Source organism: Asparagus officinalis, chromosome 7 (genome assembly GCF_001876935.1).
Source record: "Asparagus officinalis chromosome 7, Aspof.V1, whole genome shotgun sequence".
Lineage (NCBI taxonomy): Eukaryota > Viridiplantae > Streptophyta > Magnoliopsida > Asparagales > Asparagaceae > Asparagus > Asparagus officinalis.
This window is the reverse complement of record NC_033800.1, coordinates 81,386,095-81,394,501: the sequence shown is the minus strand read 5'-3', so window position 1 is coordinate 81,394,501 and position 8,407 is coordinate 81,386,095.

Here is an 8,407-nt window from a genome sequence, read left to right as displayed (position 1 = left end):
GTGGGTGCTGTCCCGAAGAAGTCAGCTGATAAAAACAAATAGAAGGAGACCCGGTATAATAAGAACATTCTTCAGGAAATTGGGGAATCGAGTGCCCCTTTCTAGTTCTGCGTCATGGCGCAATTGGTCAACATACCGGCTAGGATTACCCTATACGAGCTCCTAAGGTTGTCCCAAACCACCAAGGAAGCTCTAATTGAGGCATTAAAGAATATGGAGAGCTTTATTACATAAGTCGCTCCGATCCCTGAAGCTTCTAAAGATCAATCTTGCCTGCAATGCCTGCAAGCAGCAATAAGTCTACCGTGCATATCATTCACTCAGGAAGATATACAAGTAAAACACAAACATGGCAGACCTTTGTACTGCACATGGTACATCGGATCATCATAAATCAACTGTATTCAAGTTGACCCGGGCTCAGTACTCAGCATTATTCCTCATAGGGTCATGCAGGTCTTAGGGATTCCCATGCATCGGCTAAACACCACTCAGACTACCATCTTCGGATTCAACGCTAACAGCACTCGGCCCCTGGGGAAGATCAAACTCAGGTGTCAAATCGGAGACCTCAAGTCCGAGGTAACATGTTACATCATAGACATGGACACTTCCTATAATCTATTGCTAGGACGACCGTGGATACATACAAACCGTATTGTCCCGTCAACCCTACATCAGGTCATGAAGTATGCTAATGATGAAGGAGAAGTTCGAACCCTAATTATGGAAAAATACCCTTTCAGAGGAGTGGAAAACTTCCACATAGATTCTATTTTCTATTCAGAACCATAAGAGCAAGAAGATGTTGATAATGGTAATGAAGTTGACGTCGAGCCAGACCCTGAAGAAGATTGTCCATGGGAGTTAAATCTAAATAGGTTAGATTGAGAACAATAATAATGTACCGAGTGAGGGCGAGTGGTGCATTAATAAAGATTTTATTTTGGCGTACTTGTCTGATGTGTCCTCTAAAAATAAACAAACAGAGAATGATCGTAATACAGGTACCAACCCATGGCACACATTGTGTGCAGAGGCATCTCGGACAACTCAAACGAGGAAGTTCAGAGGAAGATGATGGAGTTCCTCAATTCCATTACCATGAACCTAATTCTATACAGCTAATGAAGCGAATGAGATATAATTTTAATAAAAAACCGGGTTTGAACTTTGAGAAAGGATGACGAACGCCGATTCAAATGTCTCTCACCCCCGAAGGAAAACCTCCGGATTACTATCAAAAAACTAGAAGAGGTGTAGGCCACATCACAACTCCTTCTATCTCAGAAAATAAAATTAGTAATTATCTGCATCAGGACCATTCATCCGTGACATCTTTATGGGCATCCTACGTTAGTGTCGGACCTTTCTTTAAAAGTTTGACTGTGAACATGATTTCAACGAGTCATCCAGATGAAGACACAGGGGGTGACGAAGAGTTAATCGAATCAACCAATGATCCCTGGATCAAACATCTTAACATCTTATGGGATATGCGCTTCGAATAGCGTGAACCACCTACCGAAAATAAAGTGGTCCAAGTCAACATGGGAGAGGAATCCGACCCTAAGCCTATCTTCATAAGCAAAAGCCTATCATCATCCGAGAAGGAGGACCTTATATCTCTCATCCGAGAGTATATAGATATATTCTCTTAGAATTATGAAGATATGCCTGGCCTTGACCCAAAAGTAGCCACACATCGTCTCAACATCGATCTGGATGTAAAACCCGTCAAACAACAACAACACCGGTTTCGTCCAGAGATCATGGAAGCAATTGAGTCAGAGGTTAAAAAGCTTATAGACTCGGGTTTTGTTAGAGAGGAACAACACCCGGACTGGGTAGCCAACATTGTCCCAGTTCCCAAAAAAAATGATAAGGACCGGATATGCATCAACTTTCATGACCTTAACGCAGCTTGTCCAAAAGACGAGTTCCCTCTTCCCATCACTGATGTCATGATTAATAATACCTACGGATATGAAAGGATGTCTTTCATGGACGGATTCTTCGGATACAATCAAATCAAGATGTATCCTGAAGACGAAAAGCATACAACATTCAGAACACCATTGGGGGTGTATTGCTACACAGCGATGCCCTTCGGCTTGAAAAATACAGGTGCAACTTATCAACGTGCAATGAACACCATCTTCCACGAACATCTGCGTAAGAAGATTGAATGCTACATCGATGATATAGCAGTGAAAAGCCAACGCAAAGGTGGCCATCTTACGGACCTGAAGACAATGTTCGATATCATGCGAGCACATCAGCTGAAGATGAACCCGACAAAATCATTCCTTAGGGTATCGAGTGGAAAATTCCTGGGATTTATTATCACATCCAAGGGAATTTATCTTGATCCTGAGAAAATTCATGCTATCCAAGACATGCCATCTCCGAAAAATATCAAAGAACTCAGGGGTTTGCAAGGAAGATTGGCTTACATCCGGAGATTCATATCCAATCTCTCGGGGCGCTACCAACCTTTCTCTAAGCTTATGAAGAAAGGAATGTCCTTTGTTTGGAATGGAGATTGCCAAAGAGCATTCGAGGAGATTAAAAGATATCTCACTTAACCACCGGTTCTTGTGGCCCAAATATCGGGAAAACCATTCCTGTTATACGTGAGAGCCATGGACCATTCTCTTGGAGCTTTATTAGCTCAAAACAACGATCAAGGGTAAGAGCAAGCCATCTACTACTTAAGTAGGACCATGATGTGAGCCGAACACTGGTATAATCCAGTCAAAAAAGAATGTCTCGCTTTAGTATTCACAGTCCAAAAGATGCGACATTACCTGGTAGGACAAATAATTCATGTCATTTCTAAGGTAAATCCCTTGAGAGTTCTGATGATGAAACCATCATCTCTAAATTGCCGGCTCACAAAGTGGGTCATCCTCTTGTTACAATATAACATGTAATTTATGTCCCAAAAAGCGGTCAAGGGTCAAGCGTTGGCAGACTTCTTAGCCGATCACCCGGTGCTAGGAACGTCTAAGTTGTATGAATAATTGCCTGATGAAGTCACTGAAGCTTGTGTCGCTCAAGAAGCTATGCAAGTGTGGAGATTATTCTTTGACGGTGCATCCAGAGCAAATCCTCATGGAGCAGTTACAGAGGGAGTAGGAGTAGTATTCATCTCTCCAAACGGTCACGTGATCCCAAGGGGATTTTTCTTGATCGCGCCCTACACTAATAATGTAGCTGAGTATAATGCTCTATTGTTAGGAATGCAATTTGCTAAAGAGCTTAATATTTAGCATCTCGAGGCTTACGGTGACTCTCAGCTCATCGTAAATCAAGTCTGAGGGAAATACGAAGTGCATCATGAAGATCTGATCTCGTACTACTTCGTAGTGCTAAAGCAAGCTAAGAAGTTCAAAGGATTCTTCATTAGATATATTCCACGAGCTCAGAATACTTATGCAGATGCTTTAGCCTCGTTGGCAACTTCATTAGCATTGCCACCTGGGGCTGAAACAATGATTCCGATCACAGGACGCGAGCTATACTGTACCAAGCTTCCTATAGAGGAAAGTTTAGACAAGACAATAGCAGGAGAAGTCTACACAACCTCTATGGAGTTCGAATCCAGGGATTGACGATTCCCGTATATCGATTATGTCTTATACACGATTTTGCCCGATAATCCTAAGGAAGCGGCCGCTATCAAACGAAAGGCCCTCCGATTCTATTATGACACAATTTCCTAAATATTGTATCGTAAATCATATGATGTGATTTTACTTCGATGCCTTTCTCGAAAGGAAGTAAAAGAGGCTCTCAAGGAGGCTCACGATGGAATGTGCAGAGCTCATCAGCCCGGAGCTAAGTTGGGAGATCGCCTTCGACGAATTGGCTATTATTGGCCAAAGATGCTCTCAGACGCAGTCGACTATACCAAATATTATCATGCTTGTCAAATTCATGGTGACTTTATCCATCAAGCGCCAGGGAACTTACATCCCACGTCTGCGTCCTGGCCATTTGAAATATGGGGTATGGATGTCGTGGGACCAATCTCGCCTCCGACTTCCAAAGGACACCGATTCATTTTGATTGTAACCGATTATTTCTCCAAATGGGTGGAGGAAGTCCCACTAAAAGAAGTCAAGACCTTGAATATGGTTAAATTCATCAAACATCACGTCGTCTACCGTTTTGGGGTCCCGAGACGAATAGTTCATAACAACGGGACACAATTTGTTAGCTTTGAATTTTAGAGATTTTGTGATAAGTTTAGAATCCAAAGTATCGCATCTACGGTATATTATCTGCCAGCAAATGATCTTACAGAAGCTTTTAACAAAACCATTGTGAAGCTTCTCAAAAAGTTTGTTTTCAAGAGCTGACGCGATTGGGACGAAAGACTCGGTGAATGTTTATGGGCCTTGTTGGCCTTCTTGTTTTAATGATGATTTACAAACAATTTACATCTAATATTGTTCGTCTAGTATTTGTGTTTTATATTTATACTAGGCAAACAATATGTTGGAGGTTGGATGGATTGCGCCACAACGATCATATCCAATGGAGGTTGGCAGAATTGTGGAGTGAAGCCTACGCAATTCAAAGTTAAAGATCAAGTTCAAGCTTCATCCGCAAGTGTACCAAGTCGAGCTTATTGAAGATCAAGATTTAGCTTGGGTATACTTAGTTTAGGTTTTATATTATGTGTGTTAAGTACCTTAAGCTTAATATCATATACACACACGTATTTGGTTTCTATGTATATATATAGTTATATATATACATGCATGGTTTTGGGTTTTCATGTTTACAAATATGAAATTACATATTTCATATTTATTATTGTGATTTGGTTTAACTACTTAGATTAACTACTTAGATATGAAACAAATATATTTTCATATACATACTTATATGTTTCATTTTCTATTGTATTTGTAAAAATATTATATTCTTAGTTTTTGGACTTAACAATAATCATATACATATTTTATTAAGTCTACATAATCATTGTGCAAAGTTTCAAAACATGGTTTAGCCAAAATGTCAAAATCTACATGTTTACATTTTCATGTTTTGGCCTATTTTGTAAAATGATGATATTTTTTATTTGGGAAGTTCTTTTTTAAACATTTTTATATTTTTTAGAATTTGTTTGATATTTTTAAATAGTATTTTAAAATCAGAAAACTATTTTTAAAACCTGGATTTTCATATATCAGTTCACGGTCGACCATCATGGTCGACCGCGCCTGAGTTCATTCGTCAGTAGGCAGCAGAGACTTTCACGGTCGACCGTCGCGGTCGACCGTGAGCTCGAGATTTCCCACAGTCGACCGCCACGGTCGACCGCCAAAGTCTCTGGAGCTTTTTCCTGTTGTTTTTGTTGCTCGCGATCGACCGCCGCGGTCGACCATCGTTTATCCCAACGGTTCTTTTGGTGCAGAATCAGATTTCTGATTCTTGGGCTGTTTGGTCTTTTCCCTTGGGGTTTTTACTGTTGCTTCCTCTTCCTATATAAACCCCCAAACCCCCTTCTATTTCAGTAACTAATGAGATGTTTTAAACAAGTTTATAAAAGTTTTAACAGGGGTTTAAGTTTGGTTTAAAGCTGTTTTGGTTGGTTCACAAGTGGAGGAGATCATCTACATTGTTTGAGCTTCCTTTTAATCCATCTCTCCATCTTGTTTTTCAGAGAAGAATTCCTAAACTCTATTTCTAGCTATTTATTATTTTATTCATAATTTCTATATGCTAGATTTTATTTGAGTTTAGTTGGTTTATTTATTCTCATTGATACACACACCCACATGAGCTTATCATATTTTTATACATAGTATATTTGGGTTGGTGAGAGTTGTAACAATTGAGTGTGAGCTTTCATTGTGTTCTCATCTATATTAGAGAACAATCATTTGCTGTATTTGTGCTTATTGAGAGATACACTTTGTAATACACTCGTACACCGAGAGGAGTGTGTGGTGAGAGTCGGGGATCATCCCAAAAGGAGTGGTGTCGGTTGACGAACCTAGGGAGAGGTTGTAACCGAGCACTTGAGGGAGACACGGCTAGGTCCAACACTTGTGAGGGTGTAGAGTGGGTTTGCAAGAGTGTGAATTGTAGAGTTTTTGATTAGCTAGAAAACCGAGTGTGTAGAAGTTCCGGCTTCCAAACCGGATTGTGATAGTGAATTTCTCTCCGTGATCATTTGATTGTGTTTGAGTGTGCTTTGGTGTTTATTCTTATTTGTGCTCATTGCTCTTTTCGTCATTGTCTCATTATTTATATCATACACTATCTTGTTTCATTTTGTTTACCCTTGTGTTAGTTTCATATCCTTGCATATATATCTCATAGTATATCTCTTTGCTAGGATATATTTCATTGTTCATATTGCTTATCCTAGCTCATTTATCTTATTGTATTCTCTTTGCTAGGATATATTTCATTGTTCATATTGCTTATCCTAGCTCATTTATCTTATTGTATTTCAATCCTGCTAGGATAACTTGTTAATAGTTTTTATTGGCATATAATCAGATTAGATTAGCATAAGACCCTAATCACCCCCATCTAGGGTCCAACAGGCCTGCCGCATAACAGTGAGGACCCTTACAAGAGCTACGCCATTCTCTTTAGTATACGGTTGTGAAGCTGTACTACCATTAGAAATTCAAATCCCTTCCCTGAGAGTCGCTATTGCAACCGGACTGACAGAGGAAGAAAAACATCAACAACGTCTTTAGGAACTTGAAGCTTTAGACGACAAACGACTTCAAGCTCAGCAGAAGATCGAATTGTATTAAGCTCGAATTTTCAAAACCTACAACAAAAAGGTTAAAGAACGGATTTTTAAGAAAGGTAATTTAGTTTTGGTCAACAGACAACCCATGGTAATGACCCACAAAACCAAATGGAAGTTCAATCCCAAATGGGAGGGACCCTTCGTAATAGAAACCCATGGTAATGACCCACAAAACCAAATGGAAGTTCAATCCCAAATGGGAGGGACCCTTCGTAATAGAATCGGTCTATTCGAATGGAGCTTATCGCCTCATTGATCAAAAAGGAGATAGGCTCATGACGCCAATTAACGGGAAGTTCCTTAAGAGATACTTCCCATAAATCATGCATCCCCCTTCTGTCTCTCTCAAATGCCAGTCAAGTTAGACTGGGGGTTGTCGATTTTAGGAATAAATGTTTAATTTTCCTGTCTTGTATGTCATCATGTTAACACTACACCTCTGACGATTAAAATTTTTTGGAATTATTCTAAGTAGTAATAAAGAGAATTTCGATTTTATGCTAAGTTAACACTACACTTACAGCATTTGCATTACTTTTCATTGTCCTGAATTAGAATTCAACAAAAGAGATGATGAAAGGCAAAATGATATCATTTTTATTTAATATTGTTAATTTGAATACAAAATAACAATAATCAAAATGAAAATGATACAAAATTATTCCCCAGCCAAAAATAGTACAAAATCTAAGCATCAGGATTCATCAACTTAAGAGACTTCAGCCTGGATTAGAAAGCAGAAAGTTTCTTCTCGTGAGCTGCTCAGACTTGTTCTTCAATTTCCCTTCTGAATTCTGCTTCAACAGGGGAAGCAACGATAATGTCTCTTCGAATTCTCTCAGATGCTTGGAGTGTGCTACAAAAATCCTTAGAAATGTTGCCACTTTGAAGCTGAAGTGCTTTTCCGACGTCCTCATATTGAGCCAACTGGGCTTTCTTCTTGTCCAACTCAGCTTCTAATCGAGCAATAGCTTCTTTAGTGGCACGAATATCAGAAACAACACTATTGATATCAATATATATATGGGTATGCTGCTTCCTTAAGATCGTGATTCGAGCCTTTTTATCAGACAAGTCCTTGTGAAGGATCTCTTGATGATGCATCTTCCAGATCGTAGCCAAGGAGAGAACCGACTCCACTTTAGATTCCAGATTGGTGCACTGCAGCTCCTTGAAAGCTGCCAACTCTGCCTTCAAGAGGACGACACTCCCCTTACAATGTTCAGCTCATGACATATCACCCTTATCCCTGATTTTATCTAAACACTTAGTCAGGATAGGTTCACAATCCTCAAAGGAAGCACCCCAAGACCCATGATATCTATAGTCATCTGTATCCAATACTCTAATTCCTCAATCAGTTTCTTCAGAGCTCTCGAACGTGGAGGAGGAGCAGTTGGATAGATCGGACCCGTATACTCATCCCGAGTAGGTAGAGGAACAACCTCGGAAGGATGACCTTCATGTATACCCTGATCCCGGATGAGAGGAGGAGAAACGGATTCCAAACCCTCAATGAGCAACATATCTTCGGTTCCCGCCTCCTCAGGAATAGAAGGGATCGATTGAAGCATTTTGTCCTCCCTATCAACCAAGCACGCAACAGGTGCAGATTTC